The sequence below is a fragment of the Papio anubis genome, chromosome 6 (assembly GCF_008728515.1).
Source record: "Papio anubis isolate 15944 chromosome 6, Panubis1.0, whole genome shotgun sequence".
Taxonomy (NCBI): domain Eukaryota; kingdom Metazoa; phylum Chordata; class Mammalia; order Primates; family Cercopithecidae; genus Papio; species Papio anubis.
Window position 1 is genome coordinate 16371979 of NC_044981.1, and position 19315 is coordinate 16391293.

The 19315-nt window shown below is 41.5% G+C and overlaps 1 protein-coding gene across 12 annotated transcripts in view; it reads right to left on the reverse strand.

The window, feature by feature from the left end:
* Positions 1 to 19315, reverse strand: part of ATXN1 (ataxin 1) — a 456230-nt gene that overhangs the window by 60559 nt on the left and 376356 nt on the right. Inside the window, exon 1 of one of the 12 annotated variants that reach the window (XM_017957611.3) lies at positions 8235 to 10036. The exons of the other annotated variants lie outside the window; for them this stretch is intronic. The gene's annotated coding sequence lies outside the window, so the exon portion shown is untranslated. Of the gene's footprint in view, positions 1 to 8234; positions 10037 to 19315 lie in introns of those variants that run through there. 12 annotated transcript variants of the gene reach the window in all.

Consider the following 19315-nt stretch of genomic DNA (forward strand, 5'->3'; position numbering starts at 1 on the left):
GATTATTACAAAATCAGGGGTAACAAGGGGGAAAGATAAAAGAGAGGGATGAGAGAACGAGATGTTTCCTTCACATTCTGTTTCTGAAACAGGATTCAAGAAGGACATTGTACCATTTGGTAGTCATTATTTTCGTTCACGCACATGGCTAATTATTTCTACAGCATTCAGATCTCTTTAAAACAAACATGTTTTGCACATACACGCCCACCTTTAAAAATATGCCTTTTATCCCCTTTTCCACAGCCTTGAGGAAATATCTGATGGATTGTCTTAGGAGCAGTGCTTTGGGAATAAATGTAGATTATATGCTAAAAAATGTAACTTATCCCTAAAACTTGCATAAACAAATCAAAGGACATTGTAGCATCTCGAGTATAAACAAAATGACTCTCAACTTAACTTGCAGATCTTTTTTTAATGTTCAGTAATAAATTTTACTCCCAGAAGATTATACTGTCCTCTCTCTTCCCAAACTTCTCCTCCTCCTCCAATCCCCCAGTACTTTTAATGTCAGACCCATAATTCAGCTGTCTGGCTTGAACTCATGATGGGAATCATTATATTTGATTTTCCTGTGAGGCCAGCCTTGAGTGAGGGTCTTCTGATCCTAAAATAGTCAATGTTTCTGTAGTTTCAGGAATCATTCTCTGAAAGTGCTTCACCTTCTTGAGGCTGTGGGCATGGGGTCATATGAAAACACGTCGTGTGATTATTTGATGAATTTGGGTGACTCCTTATCCAGCGAACTAGGAGGTTCTGTGTGTTCCTTCGCCTGAATTGCTGGGTCTGACGTGCGGATGGCCTTTGTTCCCTTGCTGGATGAGCCGGGTCAGCCCTGCTGTGTGTTGTCATAACTGTAGACATTCCGTAACTGGTGTTCATGTAACTGCTGGAGCTTGCTTCAAAACCAAGGCAGAAACCCGTGACAATGGAGACCATTCTTGCCTTCCCTACACATTAACCAGTTCGTGACTATGGAGAAACAGGACAAGTAGCTCTTGACCTGACTAGACGGATGGCATTGGAGGCCAGGCTCTGAAGAGCTGCTTGTAAAAATCTGGAGCTTAACATCCCTAAAACAAGAACCTCCTTTAAGCGTTGGCACTTCAGAGAAAGGAGCCATGTTACCCATTTCAGAGCAGGGAGATTCCAGGGAAGTCACCTGGGTGTCAGTTTCTGAGCACTGTCTTCTCACGCTCACACTCCTCCTGTTCCTGGCCCCCACCCTCCCGCTCTCACCAGTTACCCCCATTATCACCATCATCACTTCACTCCCGCTCGGTCCCTCTCCTGTCGTCACCCCCACTCCGGAGTGAAAGAAAGGAGACGCCTTACCACGGCTCTTCCCACCAGCAGCACCAGGAAGCTGCCACTGCCATTTCTATTTAAATGGACAGGGATGTTGGGCAGAGAGACCCTTTCGGAGCCTGTGAGGTTAAGCTAAGTGTTCAGATTATTCTTTGCAGAATATAATGTGAACATCTTGCTCTTGCTTGTACTGTAGAAGGTTCTCTATTCATATAGATGTGATATTCAGTTTATGTATGGGTTTACATTTCAGCACTAAATCTCCCACCCACTCATGTCACAAACCTTTATGGAGTGCCTACTACATATTAGTGATGAGTAGTAGAAATAATAATAGCTAATACCTACAAAGTACTTTCAGTCTGCTAGGGCTTTGCACAGACCAGCTTATTTAAATTTAAGTAAGCACTCTTCTAGTTTCCATACCACCATCTGATTAAATGAGGTGCTTCACAGGAACAAATATACAATGATATAATCTATATGTATGCTGTTCCTTTATAACTGAATCTTCCCCTTTGCCATCCCTACCCTGCCTACTTTTCTCAGATACCTTATCATGCTATTTCACCCCAACAGACTTTTTCTGGAAAAATGATGGCTTACTACATGTCAATTGGCTGTTCACAGTTTCAGAAATACAAGTGGAGAAACTTGGAAAACATCATCTGTCAACCTCTAGATCTAAGCTCTCTGAGAGCAAGAACTATGTTTTTTCTTCTCCACCCTAAGGCCGTGGCACTGTGCCTGATACATACTTGATAGGTGCATGCTAAGTATGTGTTACATAAATTAATTCCATGATGTGCCATGTGCTAATATCCTGTCTAGTAATAACTGCTGAGGACTTCGTAATATTTGCTGACCGGGTAGTCCTGGTGTCTGATGCTCCACTGAAGGACAAAACAAAATTGATCATCGATTCAAGGTTCCACTAAGAGTAAATAAAGTGTGATGTGGGATGGAAGCCATGGTATAAAGAAGAAAAGTTGGTGCTCTTTGACATGAATTGATCTGTTCAGCACCATCTAACCAAAGAATAAGGCAAAGTTTTCCTTCAAGCATAGAATGAGTTCCCTCTGGGATTTATAAAGTGGACCAATGCAGAGGGGGCATGGCTCCCACCCCTACCATTTAAAACTAGTTGATTTTTAGTGTAGTCTCCAATTTCACCTGTCTTTCCCCTCTCAGCAATCTGTTACGGATTTGTTTGCTGGAATGGCTGGGGGTGGCAGGTGGGGTCAGGAGTGAGTTAGTAAGCATTTCATTTCACCCCCAGTAAAGGGTAAGATGATTGAATCAGTCAGTCTGCTGAGACGGGGCCAGAGTTACCTGATAAATATTGGGGCCATGCCACTGGGTGAAATCTTTTCGTTAAGTGACTCTGAAATACAATCCCAGCCTAAATTTGCTGAGTCAGTGGGAATTTCTCAGGGAATCCATGCTCAGCTGGCCCCAGAAATGATTTTGATTATGAGACAAGGTATTTTGGCAGCAGGTGCTGGCTTTTATTTTCCAGGTTCAGAACTTGAAAGTGTCCAGTTCATTAAGTTCAAGCACTGGAGTCGATTAAAGGTAGACCCTGAATGGTGTCTGAAGGACCCCCACTGTATTTTCATGACACTAAACAGTGGCACTTAGGCAGCTGCAAAAGCTGAAGTTTGAACTTCTGATTCAGATCATCTCATTTACAGAAAACAGTTCCCCAAACTGAATTGCCTGAACTTGACTAAATATGGGGCACCATTTTAAAAATGGCTTCATGCTGAGGTTCTAGATATTTTGAGGTGGTAAGAGTAAGGTACGGTTTCTCCTACTGCTCAGGGATACTTCTGTTTCTCATATGCCAGGGACCCAGGTGTTGAGCCCAATAGAAAACCATAGAAATTAGCATGCATGTGATGCTGTTCATGAAAGTCACAATCTCCTTAAACTGTTCTTTATTAAACTGTTCAGGGATCCACTCGTTCAGATTATTCAACAAACATTTTACGTGCCAGGCACATCATGGTGGTGGGACATGAAGTAAAATGTGACTTGGTGTCTACTTCAAGGAGCTTCCAGTCCACAAGAGGCTAAGGGGGAAACGAGCGGTGACTGCAGCTAAAGGGCGGTTGCTCCTGTCTTCCCAGCATGGCGGTGACAAGCTAGAGGTACACCCAGGACGGATGACCAGCAGAAGTGAGTCACCTCAATCAGCACTGTTGTTTTCAATAGCAGAGCGAGGAGTTCCAAAACAGAATTACTGTTTTTTGTTTTGTTTTGTTTTTGAGACAAAGTCTCACTCTGTTGCCCAGGCTGGCGTGCAGTGGTGTAATCTTGGCTCACTGCAACCTCTGCCTCCCAAGTTCAAGTGATTCTTCTGCCTCAGCCTCCTAAGTAGCTGGGACTATAGGCATGCATCACCATGCCCGGCTAACTTTTTGTATTTTTAGTAGAGGTGGGGTTTCACCATGTTGGCCAGGCTAGTCTCGAACTCCTGACCTCAGGTGATCTACCCACCTCGGCCTCCCAAAGTGCTGGAATTACAGGTGTTGAGCCACTGCACCAAGCCGAATTATTGGTTTTCAAAGTGTTTCTTCTTCCTCTTCTTCATGCTGTAAGAACATTCCAATGACATTTGGGGGCTTCACACCCCTTGGCTTTAGCTAGATGTGTCCATGGAAAAAAATGATGACATAACCAAATAGAAAATCTCTAGAAACATGATTTTACTTTTCATCTGTTTTTCAATTTTAGTCAATTCAAAGCATAGACTACAGTCAAAGGGTGCATTCAGTCCCAAAACTGTTTACAAGCAGTGTTTAGGGAAGACAATGGGAATCTGCCTGGGCCCAAACAACCTGCAATGACCTCAATGAAAAAAATTACCTTTTCCTTCCCATCTGTAGAAACTTCCTGCTGCTCTTCCACATTTATATAGAATTACCTGTGTCTACATCTATATATTAATCATTTCCACTTACATGCCTGCCTGTAATGGGTCTATTCAGAGTCCTCTATATCTACATAGCCGTCTATCTATCTAATCCCCATATCTGCTATTGTACAATTTTTTCTGCTTACTTCTTTTTTCCCCTGTGTTTCAACTCATTCTGATCTCTTCTCAGCATCAGAGATTATGTTTATTTTTGTGGCTAAATCTTGGTCAGTCCAACAGCAATATTTAAAGAAACAATCTCGGATGTCTACCTTTTATTACCTATGAGGTCTTGGTGATATATGGAAAAGGGGGACTCTATGGCAAGTTTCATGACAGGTCTGCTTGTTAAAAACAACAATAGTAACAGTTCTAATACCATCTCCACCCTCCTGACCACTTGTCCTCTTGGAGGTCAGCTAGATGCTGGCAGTTCCCTAGGAAATGACATTATATTACGCAGAATACCACATTAATTCAGAACCTGCCACCTAGCTAACTTCTGGCTCTGGAACCCTATCTGCTGACCCCTTTGCGACAATCAGGAGCAGGAGTAAATTTAGAATATAACAAAAGGGCCTTTTGGATTTTGTTAGTTGATCAAGAATCTCAGAGACACTTAAATTATATATGCATGAAATAAAATAGGCCAGGCTGGGCACGGTGGCTCACGCCTGTAATCCCAACACCTTGGGAGGCCGAGGCAGGTGGATCACTTGAGATCAGGTGTTGGAGACCAAACTAGCCAACATATTGAAACCCCCTGTCTACTAAAAATACAAAAATTAGCTGGGCATGATGGCAGGCACCTGTAATCCCAGCTACTTGGGAGGCTGAGGCAGGAGAATCGCTTGAACCCAGGAGGTGGAGGTTGCAGTGAGCTGAGATTGCGTCACTACACTCCAGCCTGGGCGACAGAGTGAGACTGTATCTCAAAAACAAAACAAAATAAACAAACAAACAAAAAACCAGGCCAAAATGTCCCATCAACCCACATGTCACATAGTCACAAAAATATCCAATGGAGGTTCTGACGTAGAATAGAAAAGTCCTGGTTTTAATGAGCTATGAAATGAAGGACTTAAAAAATTACAAATGTGTAATTTCTTTTTTAATTTCTTTAACTTTTAAGAACAATCTCATGCATAGAGCCCAAACTGGAGATCTGTAGCTTTCAGTGACTTTCTCTCTCAATTACTCCGGGGGAACCTTCCTCCCCTGTCCTCCAACCTGTCTTAACAGACACAGACACGTAGCATAATTCAATAGTGCTGCCGTTATTAGCAGCCTCTGTGAACCCAAGTAACCTTGCATACAAGTCTCATGGAAAGCACACATTTGCCAGTTGCTATTAACCGTTGACATATTGATAGTGTGGGGGTAACATTGTGTATGCTGATACTGGGGAGGGGGCAGAGATGGGAAAGGGGCAGTTATAAATTGCTGAGTTACTGTGTTTATATTCAGCACATCTTGCAGCAAAGATTCTGTTTCTCTTTCTCACACACACACACATACAGACACATACACAATCAGTGTAAAGATTCTGACCTATGCCTGGAAATACAATCCGAAGTCTAGATAAAGGGAAGAGCTAATGAAGGCTCACAGTCGAAGCTGTCTGATTTGTACACACTCAGCACACATTCAGACTTGACTGTATAGGTCAGATTTTCTAGAAACATGCGATCATGGCTTTTTGAGCTCAAAATCTGTGGATAATTGCTGCTTACTCCAATATATCCCACTTTCCTTCTTTTCTTTGGAAGTAGAAACCTTGATTTTGAGGTAGACACATTGCTGCCCAACTGAATGACTTGATCATCTTCCTGCCTTGTAGCTAGGTATGCCTAGACTAAATTCTGGTTGACCTGAAGTAAACAAAAATGTGGTATGGTTCCTCTGGCAAGTGTCTTTGGAAAGGGGGTAGGTCCTTCATCTCTTCCTCCTTTCTGCTTTCCGGAATGGTAATGTTAAAGGCTAGAGCTATGCAGCATCTGGTACCTGAGAAATAGGCTGAGGCAGGCAGATCACCTGAGGTCAGGAGTTCGAGACCAGCCTGGCCAACATGTGAAACCCTGTCTCTACTAAAAAACACAAAAAAATTAGCCAGGCATGTTGGTGTGCACCTGTAGTCCCACTTACTCGGGAGGCTGAGGCAGTACAATTGCTTGAACCCAAGAGGCGGAGGTTGCAGTGAGCTGAGATCATACCTCTGCACTCCAGCCTGGGAGACAAAGCAAGACTCTGTCTCAAAAAAAAAAAAAAGAAAAGAAATAAATATACTACAGGATGGCAGAATAGAAAGGTGACAATGTTCCTGAGCCTGTGCAGTGACCATAATCATCCTGGACTGCCTACCTCTCAACCACTTTTATGTGACAGAAAAATAAATGTCTATTTCTTTAAGCTTTACTTCTTCTTCTTCTCTCTTTTTTTTTTTTTTTTTTTTTGGTGATATGGAACTGAACCTAATCCTAACTGTTACAAATAGACCTTAGAGGTCATAATAGACTTCATTTTACAGATAAGGAAACTAATGATTAAAGATCAACTTTGATAAATGTCTCAATCGGGAAGCAGAGTTGGCAAATTAATTACACTTCTGTTTAATCTTCTTTTTCTAAAGATAGATGATGAAGGTTCTATTTTATATGCCTATCAGTATCTGCTAAATGAATACGGTTTTATATTTCACATGTCTGTGAATTTCTGAACCTCTGAGGTCTTCCAACTGGCACATCTAATCCCAAGTCACACATATTCAAGGAATAAGCTATTAAATAATAAAAAATGTGAAGAGGAATAGTAATGAACAGACTTGAGAAAATTTTCTTTTCCTGCTACGTTCATTAGATTCCACATGTCTTAATCTGCATCTTAGTACATAAATCTACAAAACTATATTAATTTGCACTGGTATTTTAGAAAGTGCTAAATGGAGATTTTCAAATTTGGGTGATAAGTCAGTATCTGGAATGTTGAAAGGTATCTTTACTTCAATATGTGTGCAAGATAATCTATGCTGTAGCCGTAAAATACACCCCTGGATGCTTTTACAGAATAATACTGAAACACTCTCTGAAACTAATGGATATTGCTAAACTGACAAAACTCACTTATTAAATTCAATTAATGGGGTCCAAGAAATTAACGGCCTCTTCCTGGTGCTCCTCCGTGCCCCTCCCAATCTTCACTCCCACAAATCACAAAATAGCCATTAAAAATAGAAGGACACTTTCTTCCTCTATGTTAAAGTAATTTGAAATCATCTACCTTGTCTTCTAAAACTCCTCTCTTGTTGCCTTCTAAATACCCAAATGGAAAATGATCCTGGAGGAACGGGCAGTATGTGGTTTCCCCTATTCTACTAGACTCCAATCCACACAGACAAAGAAACCCGATATCCAACAGAGGTTCTTCCCTCCTTCGTACCTCCACCCACATGGATGAATAAACCTGATATCCAACAGAGGTTCTTCGTTTGGGCCTTCCCTCACAGTTATGGCCCAAAAAGCTAGGAAGGACAATGGGCATCCTTTCAAATAAAGAAATACAGTACAGAAATGAGCAGCAGAATCACAGTCCTGAACTCTGTGATGAATTTTTACTTATGCGGTGAATGCTCATGGATAGGGGTTAACCTCTAACATTTGCGCGCAACCACCGGTTTGCTCTTGGCTCCTGGTAAGCACTTACAGGCATTTAAAGATGTGCAAAGGGTGTAAGTCTTCAATGCTCTCTGCCCCTCACAAGCATCTCTGATAATATCCAACATCTGCTTAAATGCTAGCTTACCTTAAAGATAAACTCTCCTTCTTTATTTCATTCCACCAGGACTGAACCCTGACTTGGAACTATTTGCCTTGAAAAATGAGTTTTCTCTACCTCTGCAGAAGATGGCTGTTGTGTATAATGGTCTCTGAAATGCTAACGGAAGCCAAGAAATCACCTGTCATGAACTATGAAGCTATTAGTTATGAAAAGCAATACTGATATTTACCTTCTAACTCTTCATGCTGGAGGGTAAAGCAGCACACCCTGGATGTGCCTGGTGCCGAGCCAGGATAAAGAGAACATCTGCATCTCTCCTCCTCTGCCATTTTTGAACTGGAAATAATGCTCGCGGCGATAACAATGTGGTGACTGTCGTTCAAAGCCCCTTCACACACATTATGATCTGATCTGCTCCTCCCAGGAATCCTGCATGAGGTGGGTATTATAAATGTTATAATGTCCAGAAGAGGGAACTGATGTAGAAAGTTAAGTGATGTACTCCAGGCGACCCCGATAGAGCCTGGCAGGGCTGCTGCTTTGACCCTGGAGTTGAGAGGAGCTGTTCTTTCCACATCAACACCCCCGGAACATATTTCACCAATGCAACTGTTTTTCATTTGGGTCTATCTTTTCTTTGCTGATAGTAATCAAAGATCTAAAAGCTACAGATTTATCAAAGAACTGAAGCTACTAAAATTGTTGGCAATGTGGTGAAAGAAACTGGCAAACACAATTTTAAGAAAAGTTGAGACAACTGTGACAGAAGAAATAAAAGCTTATCCCCTAGGTTACCTTCAGAACTAATATTTCTAATGTACAATGCACAACTAAGATAGCTTTTTTCTGATATAAAAATAAAGTGTGCTCATATTTGGAAACACAGAAAACTTAAAAAATAAAAAACTGCTTCTAATATCTCCAACATGATATATCCACTATTTACATTTTGATTGTATTTTGGCATATATATATATATATATTTTTAAAGCTCACATATATCTGTGTATATTTATAAAGTTAGAATAATTCTGAATATATAATTTTGAATTCTTTCTTTCACTTAACATTGTATTGTAACTAGAATTATAAAATAGAATCAACTAGTTTTTTAAAGCTAGTTAAAGGAAGAATGAAGTAAAACCAGAAAAACCTTAAACTACAGTTTGTAACTAACTGTAAAATCCAAGATCTCTTGGCAAATGGTAAGGAATTTTGACATATAAATTAATGGAGCTAAATTTTAATCAGTGAGCAAATATTAATTGAGTCCTAAACACCTGAAATCATTCTAGGAGCCAGGCCTGGGATGTCGTGGTAGCTAAGCGCGAGTCCCTACTATTGGGAGCATACAGTGTCAGAAATTAAGAGAATGCAATAAGTTCCAGTGGAGATGGGCTCAATTTACTTTCACACCAACTAGAATGGTGTGAAATAATGGTTTGCAAAGCAAATGAATGATGCATACCATCGTCTAAGAATAGCATTTAATTTTCTTACAAGAAGGAACTGCTTTAATTGGTTTAAAAATACTCACTACACACAAATATTTTGTTAATTAAAAATGAGTACCTATTTGAACACTTATATGAACTAAATAGGAGCTAATACATGAGACAAAAATTATGTAGTTACAATTTTTTTTTTTTTTGCTTTTCATTAATTGAATCAGACTGGACCTTCTCAAAGCATGTGAATGAGTGAGGATTTATTGTACCATGCAAAAACTTAGGATCTTTACAGGTATTAATATTCCTATTTAACACTAGTCCCATTTCAGCTGGTCAGGTAAGAAGAAATGTGATAGCAAAAGATATGCAAGATGTTAATCTGCTCTTAAAAAGATGAAACCAATATTTGACCTGAATTGATACAAGTGTTTTCTTTTTCTTTTTTTTTTCTTTTTGAGATGAGACAGGGTCTTGCTCTGTTGCATCTAGAGTGCAGTGGTGCAATCATAGCTCACCGCAGTCTCAAACTCCTTGCTCACGTAATCCTCCCATCTCAGCTTCCTGAGTAGTTGGGACTACAGGCATGCCACTAGGCCTGGTTAATTTTTTTTTTTTTTTTTCAGTAAAGAAGGGGTCTTGCCATGGTACCTGGGCTGGTCTCAAAATCCTGGGCTCAAGTAATCCTCCTGCCTCAGCCTCCCAAAGTGCTGGAATTACAGGCATGAGCCACCATGCCCAGCCCATACAGGTGTTTTAATTTGGTTTAATCCCAAATGTCTACAGAGGTCAGAGGACTTTACACATTTCTTTGACTTCTTTCTCTACTGGATCATGTGTTATTGTATAATTTCTTTAATATAATGACTGTGTGATTAAACCCAGGGCAAGCCAGAGTCAATAAATCAGTTACATGTATGTGATATTGTTGATATACATTTTTAAAATCACATTTTAGAAAATCAAAAAATTAAGGCACTTTGCAAATCCAATCTACTTTTCTTTTATAAAACAGGAAGGAATATTAGAAACACAGGAAGTTGAACATCTTGATAAATGCCAAGAAAGAGACTGTGCCTTGGAGGAAAGGCTGGCATGGAGCCAGTATCCTTCTGTGGCCCTGGTGTCACCAGACCCAGGGCCAGATCAATGAGAAAGAAGGCAAAAAGGAAATTAAAAGAAGCAGGAGATATGGAGAGGAACGAGAGAAAGAAGAGAATGAAAAAGAAGTTGAGAGGGAAGAGAAGAGAAATTCACAGGTAGAATTGGTGGGTGAGCTGTGGAGAAACCGCAAACCGAGAGAAAGCCCTCCAACGCTGAAATGCAATAAGACTGCATGACTCCATCACATGCTCAGCCCCAACCTTGCCCATTTGGATAAAGTGGATTCCATTTGGTAACGGTTGGCAGTAACTGTCATTTCTGAAATGCCGAGGGCCCACGTATACAACAAGTTGACACCTTTATAGTAGTATTTATAGCTCAGACACTTTAAAACATGACTGTGGGCTGGGCACAGTGGCTCATGTCTGTAATCCTAGCTCTTTGGGAGTCTGAGGCAGGAGGATCACTTGAGCCCAGGAGTTCGAAACCAGCCTGGGCGACCCAGTGAGAACTCATCTCTACAAAAAAAAAGGTCAAAATTAGCTGGCCATAGTGGCACATGTCTACAGTCCTAGCTACTAAGGAGGCTGAGGCAGGAGGATCACTTGAGCCTGGGAGGTAGAGGCTGTAGGGAGCTGTGATTGCACCACTGCACTCCAGCTGGACAGCAAAGTGAGATACTGTATCAAAATAAATAAATAAATACATACATACATACATACATAAATTAGTGAACCTGTGGTAGAGTAGAGAATGTAGAGACAGAAGTTTATGTGGCAGGAAGGGTGCATGTGATACCAGGTTGAACAAGAGGCCCAAGTGGAGGGACACATAGGGCCATGTAGGTATCCTGTTAACTCCATGGAAAAGGTTTCTGGGGATGTCCCAGGCCATGTTGCCTGAGTACCTGTCTGCCTGAGACTCATTCTATTCCTGAAAGTCTGCAACCATCAGTTGTATTCTTACATTGATTATGGTTCAACGGTATGGTTTCTCCATATAAATGTCCTGGCCACCACTTAGAAATGATCCATAATTTCTTGTTTGGGTCTTAGTTTTTCCACTTATACAATTTTTTACTTATTTTATTTTTTATCTGCTTCATGGGCATGTTAATGTGTATGGTTAACAGGCAATCATTAGCAGTTACCAAGTGAAGGACAAATGACAGATGGAATATTTTGATCTGTCCCACACATGTTTCTTGGTGAAGGTATTCAGGCCACTCCAGGGGCCAGTCTGGAAGCCTTATCTGATCAGGTTAGGGCATGACATAGTTTGGCTGTGTCCCCACCCAAATCTCATCCTGAATTGTAGCTCCCATAATTCCCACGTGTTGTAGGAGGGACCTGGCAGGAGACAATTGAATCATGGGGGTGGTTTCCCCCATACTGTTCTCGTGGTAGTGAATAAGTCTCACGAGATCTGATCGTTTTATAAGAGGTTTCCCCTTTTGATTGGCTCTCATTTTCTCTTGCCTGCTGCCATGTAAAACATGCCTTTTGCCTTCCGCCATGACTGTGAAGCCTCCCCAGCCACGTGAAACTGTGAGCCCATTAAACCTCTTTTTCTTTATAAATGACCTAGGCTTGGGTATGTCTTTATTAGCAGCATGAAAACAGACTAATACAGGGCATCACACCCAAATTAGACCTGTTTCTCCTCTACTTCCATATGAACTCTGTAATGCTTTTCCTATTGCTGATAACAACCTGGTTGCAGACTAACATGTTTTATCAATGTTTTTCTGTAAATAGGCACATGTTACATAAAGCACCACAGCATAAACCATGTGATAATACATTGTAATGACACTCTAAAAATGTAGTAATCACTCAATAAAATCCTTAGCATCTGCTATATACCTCGAATTATGCCAGAAGCTTTTAGGATATGGGGAAAAAAAAAAGACATGGACCCTGCTAAAAAGGAACTTACAATTCAGCTGGAAAAAATAAAGCTCACACATAAAAAAATTAGGGAACAAGGCCATATTCAGTTAAGTGCAAAATTGCAGAGTATGCTCAATTAGCAAGCTAGAGGGTTTATTAGAAATAACAGTAGCTTAACAACTTCCCTACTATAAAACCACAGTTTAAGCCTGCTTTAACATCAGATCTGGTTTCCCACAACTGATTAACCTGAAAATGGTTTAGCACAACACTAATCCTTTAATTTAACAACCTATAAATGCTGTATATAACAAGTTCCACAGAGCCCTTTCTTGGATTCATAATAATGACCTGCATCTACCACACTATCCAATGTTCATTTTAATGAGCACCTCTGGACTTTAATGAACAATCTTAGGTCTAAGTGAGCATCAATTAAAGAGAAAATGTCTCCAAAGGTATAAATGGTGATGTATCATCTGGGTTAGCAGTGTTGAAAGGACACCTGTGAACATCGTGAGGTTTGGATGGCAAGTATGCCCCCTTGATCAGCAGCTCCCACCTCTGTCTGACACAGAGCAAAGCTGCGGCCTGGGATGAAATAAGAAAGCCCCAGCACATAAATAGTAGGGAAATACTATAGAAAGAGGAAGTCTGAAAGAAGAGAAATACATCTGAGCAACATAGAATTGCCGCAGGATTACTTGCATGCATTCTTACACATTTCCAAGGACAAGAGGAGGGCATGGCACTAACCCGAGCCCCTGAACATATCTAATTCTGTAGGTATGCAAATGAGAATTGGTCCGACTCACTTTGCAGCAGCAACCGAGCCCTGCTAACTTCCCTTCAGAAGAACTCAGCTTGGGCTAGCAAAGAAAAGACGCCCACGCACCCACCTACCCCAGCGGCTTTGCAGAAGTGCTGCAGGGTGAAGACAATGAAGAAAGGCAAGGCTGGAGAAAGCCAAGGCATTCTGCCCTCTCCCAGCAAAGACAGCCTGGACGTGTTCAGACCCTATCACCGCATCAAAAGAAGAACACCAAGGAGAAAGGAATCACAAAAGCTCTGGCATGCTCGGGAAGGCACCTGGATTTGGAAAGGATACGTTATTGCCCAAGCTTAACTTCACTGATTTCCATGACTAAGCTACCTAACAGAAAACTCCTTTTTTTTTTCAAGTTAAACTTTAAGAACTACAGCTCTGTTACTTAGAGTCCAAAGCAAATATCATCAGGACAAGTGTCTCTGAGGAAACAGCTGTCAACAACTCTGCAATTCCTTTATCTACTACATGCTAACACCCATCCCGAGCCCAGCGAATGTCCTTCTATGCCTGGTTACAAAGATTGGGGCATTACAAAAATTCATCATTTCCCCTTCTTTCACCCTGATAATCACGGTAGTTTCTGGGGGACCTAGATGGAATCCTTTATTAAATTTTGGAGCATGAGAAAGGCTGGGTGGTGCCCACTTGTCATTTGTAAGTGAGTGCTGGATAATTTCCATCAGACCATAATGCTTGTATCTTTTTTTTTTTTTTCCTGCTCATTGCCTTTCTATGATACTAATTTAAGGGTTCTTTCAAACCCAAATTTAGCTCTCTGTGCCCACCTAGATTGCTATGGGAATTGAAATAATCCAAGCTATTTGCTTTGGAAAATATACTCCATTGTGAATGAAAGGCCTATGGCCAAGGTGTTTCCTTCTGGCACCAGAAAAAAGAAAAGACAGAACAGGGAAGGGGCAGGGGGAAGTCTGATAAAAATGGACTCTCTGTTCAGTTACCTACAGATTTTCCCACTGGGCTTTACTTTAGAAAGCTGTACAGGTTAATGCTATCCACAAGCCCTGGGCACTGGTGCCCCATGGCACAGCTGCCTGCAGGATGGCACATGGTACACTAATAGCACACTTATTATTAGATTTTCTGCATGGTTACATAAGCCTACAAAAGGGAAAAATGTAAATGATTCAAGAAGATATTCTTCATGCGGTTCTCATGAAATCTTTAATATCTTAAGACTTAGGAAGAGCTCTCCTGGCAAGATGCGATCAATTTTCACGCTTCATTAGGAAAAAAGCCCTTTCAGTAATGTTACAGAAATGGCTATAGGCAAAAGAGAAAAAAAAATACACTCTGGACTGAACAAAACCCCAAGGCACTTTGGACTAAATCCTTTCTTTGTACCCACAGCATATCTGAAAGGAGAAGCAATGCTCACTTGGGGTGTGTGGGGATTGTATTTTGACTAGTCTGTCTACCCACAGAATTTCATTTAATCTAGGTGGAGTTGTTATCAATCTCCTTAGTCTTTCACGAATTTGAATGGACTGTAGCTTAAACCAACAATCACCCCCAAGGCATTGCAATGATATGAAGGAAACAGCTGACATGGGGCCTGTGGAGGTGGGAAAATGGTGGATTGGAGAGAGGCCATATACACATTGAATTTCTGCAAAGGCAGAGGCAAATTACGTCACCTTCCCGCTTTCCTTTTCATTTAAAATTTACAGGTTTTCAAGACAATTTCCCTTTATTTCAGGAGAATGGAGAATGCAAAATAAATATCTTAAGCACACCATTTACATTATTTTTTTCTGACACTTGAATAGTTGACAAACTCTGAAATCACTTCTTTTCAACCTAATGTTGATACCAAATTCTACTTTGTGGACTCAAGAAAAAAAAAAGCAGTCTTCAGAATTGTTTGATTTAAAAGCCTTGTCATACTGTAGTTACATATGCTCAAGGAAGTTATTGTATGCAGAGAGCTGCAGACAGTCTTGAAAGGTGAGGAGTATACAAAAATATAACCTGCAGGAACCTAGCAATCTAGCTTCAAAATGGTTTCATTCATTCATTCACATGAGCACTTCCATCAATTTACTTTCAGTATCCCTCATAGATGGGATTAGTGCCCATCCATAAGGGACCCCAGAGAGCTACCTCGCTCCTTCCACCACATGAGGACACACCAAGAAGCTGTCATCTATGAACCAAAAAAATCAGCCCTCACCAAATACTGAAGCTGCTGGCACCTTGATCTTGGACTTCCCATCCACCAGCACTGTGAGAAATACATTTCTGTTGTTTATAACTTTATGGTATTTTGCTATAGCAGCACAAATGGACTAAGACACTGCCAAAAGCCAAAAATACATCCACCTCAAAGGAAGACAAGTTTGAAACCATTCAGCTGGAGTGATTGTGGCACACTCTTGTTCTCTGCCTTGGAGAGTAAGTCAGCTGATATGAGCCTGCTTTTCTGTGTGAAGAATGTACAGAGTTTGAAAGGAACTTCCTTCTTCTTCCCTCTGTCCTTCCGATTGCTGCGCACCTTCATGGATCATACAGGTTCTATGAGGGTCTGGAGGGTCAGGGCTGAACAGGTTACAGCCCCTGTTCCCTAAGAGCCCATGATCTCGTGGGGAGACAGACACCAAGAAACCAGCACAGCTCACTGGGATTAGTGCTCCAGTGGGGGTAGCTGAACCGTGCTCTAAGAGCAGAGAGGAATAAGAAGATATCTGTACTCCTGTGTGCACAGGAGCGGGTGGTGAGAGGTGGCTGCTGACAGGAATGTGGCACAGAGAAGACAAGATGTAAGCTGAATCCTGAAAGATAAGCAAAGCAGTTACCAAAGACAGAAGGGCAGCATTTGCATAAACGCTGAAGAATGCTTATAAAACTATGGTGGCATAGCATAAGCACATGCAGTGTTTGGGAGAACGGCCTGTGATTTGCTAGGGCTCCATCAGGTCTTTCAAGGTTAGAACAGAGCATCATCACACATAACAGCATGTGTATGTAATATGACAAGCAAGTGAGCTCCATCTGGGAAACTAGAGCTCTAAGCACCTTCTGCCTACTTCATGGCAAGGAGGGCCATCTCGGGCACCACCAGCCCTCTGTGGCAGCCATGGGGCTCGTTCCTATGCCCCTGGTCCACCGCACACTGTGTGCAGGTACTCAGGCCACACTGCTTCCCTTTGTCTATCCCAGGTGGCCTTATTCTTCAAAGCTCTGGCCAAGTTGTAATTCTTGCAGAAGCCTTACTTGCCCACTCCTAGCCAGGAACTCAGAACATTAACTGATTGTACCACTCCCCTGGTCTGTCCTAACTCAGATACTGCCTTGTGTCATAAAAGCAACATACCTTAGATTTAGATACCATGTTATCACTCACCAAGCACTTTAATATACATTATACCCTTAATATCCCCAGTAATTCTTTCAGATAGGCATTAGGCCCACTTTTTAGATCAGTAAACTCAGGCTCACGTAGGTTAAGGGAAATTCCCAGGAGCACAGAATATGTAACTTGTGGAGCCAGGACTAATCTATGGATTCTATGGACAGTGCTCTTCCATCACACTACTGAGTCCCTCTTTTGACTTATTGATTGATTGATTGATTGATTGAGGCAGGGAGGGTCTCACTCTGTCACCGAGGCTGGAGTGCAATGGCGCAATCACAGCTCACTGAAGCCTTGACTGCCCCGGGTGAAATGATCCTCGGAGTAGCTGGGACTACAGGTGCACACCACCACCCCTGGCTAATTTTTTAATTTGTTTATAAAGAGAAGGTCTTACTATATTTCCCAGGCTGGTCTCGAACTCCTGGGCTCAAGTAGTCCTCCTACCTCAGCTTCCCAAAGTGCTGGGATTACAGGCATGAGCACAGTGCCCAGCCCTCCTCCTGACTTATTAAGTTATTATGATGCTGATCCAGCAATCGCACCACTGGGTATCTACCCAGAGGAAAATAAGTCATTATTCAAAAAAGATACTTGCACATGCATGTTTAGAGCAGCACAACTGCCCATCAATTGAGTGGAAAAAGGAACTGTGGTATGTGTGTGTATATATGTGTGTGTGTGTGTATATATATATATGTGTGTGTGTATATATATGTGTGTGTGTGTGTGTGTATATGTGTGTGTGTGTGTATATATATATGTGTGTGTGTGTGTGTATATATATGATGAACTACTACTCAGCCATAAAAAGGAATGAATTAATGGCATTTGCAGTGACCTGGATGAGACTGGATACTATTATTCTAAGTGAAGTAACTCAGGAATGGAAAACCAAACATTGTATATTCTCACTGATATGTGAGAGCTAAGCTATGAGGATGCAAAGGCATAAGAATGACACAACGGACTTTGGGCACTTAGGGGAAGAGTGGGAGCGGGGAGAGGGATAAAAGACTACAAATATGGTACTGCTCGGGTGATGGGTGCACCAGAATCTCACAAATCACCACTAAAGAACTTATGTAACCAAATACCACCTGTACCCCAATAACTTATGGAAAAATAAAATCATAAAAATTTTAAAAAGTTATTATGATGCCACTTGTTTTGAGTAAGTACATGTTTTATCCTTGTGATGCAATGTGAATGAAGAACGACCTACCATCAATTTTATTCCTTTGTGTCCTCCATGACACTCCAGAACGGTGCTGTGCAAGCAGAAAGTCGCAGCTTATTCATTCACTCACTTGATAACCATACACCGAACATCCAGGAAGTGCTAACCAGGCACTGCACTAGGTATTAGGGAAACAGAGATGAGTAAAATTCAGTTGAGACTCCATGTCTTGTTGGGAGCCAAGCATGTGTAGAGGTCACTCTTGTGCACTCCTATGACTCTACAGAGGCATCAGCAAGATGCTGGAAGGAGAAATAAGTCAGCAGCAACTCACTCTGCAAAGAAGTATACAGGAAGCTCTAGATGGGTCACTTTTGAACATATCCTCGAGATGAGTTTTGAAAGGATAAACTCAATAAATGGCTTAAAAAGTAAGAAAAGAGGAAGGAAAGGAAAACAAGAAAGAAGGAACAAAGTAGGAAACGTAGGTGGGTCCACATGGACTGTACACATCCATTCAGCAGGGTGTAGAATGTTTCTCTCCCAAGGGCAATGCATTGGTTTAGCCATGGGATTCTCTTCAAAGGAGGATCTCAACATGCCAGCGGGTACTTCTCTGATTTTGGTCAGGATGCAATCCAGGTGTACATCACTGGCTTGTGACATCTGTGATCTGCCCAGATCATGCGCAGAAACAAGACATCAGATTCCCTCTGCTTAGAACAGAAGCCAGGAGAAGGGGCTGAATACAGGCATCTTTAAGATTCATACCCACGGAACAGAGACTCTACTTTTCATCAGTTCACTTTCAATGAGTGTCTACTATATGCCACACAGACCACGGTGCAAAAAATTAAGCTTAATAACCCTTAAATATCATTCTCTGGTTCCAGGCCTCTTCAGAAGCTTGGCTATTTATTATCTAATATTCTTGTGAGTTCCTGTGTCTGGATTTCTGTGTTTAGGCTCTTTTAGGGAGATAGTAAGGAACTGGCATCCACGTGACTTCTTTTATTTTTTTAAAGCCTTCTCTGCCTGAAAATGCCAGACACATTTCAGATGTCAAAACTAACGTGGCATTCAGGGTGGGTGACTGATCCATGTGAGTGCTCTTAAGTGGGTGTAGAAGCCTGTCTGGCTCATTGTCTTTTCTGCACACGCGCATTCAAATGTGCACAGGCTTGTAGGCCATAAATAGCTCTTAGGGGAGTGTGAGATTACATCACAGACTCAAGAGGGCCCCGTTACCTCAAATCAGTGAATGCTTGACACTCATCTCCCCAAAAAGGCACGCTGTTGAAAATGCAGATACTAGACTCACCCTGACCCCAAAAAACCACCACTTGCAGGCATTGTTATGGGCTGAATTCTGTCCCTCCAATTTTATATATTGACATCCTGACCCCGTAATACCTCTGAATGTGAACTTACTTGGAAATAGCGTTGTTGCAGATATAATTAGTTAAGATGAGGTCATCCTGGAGGAG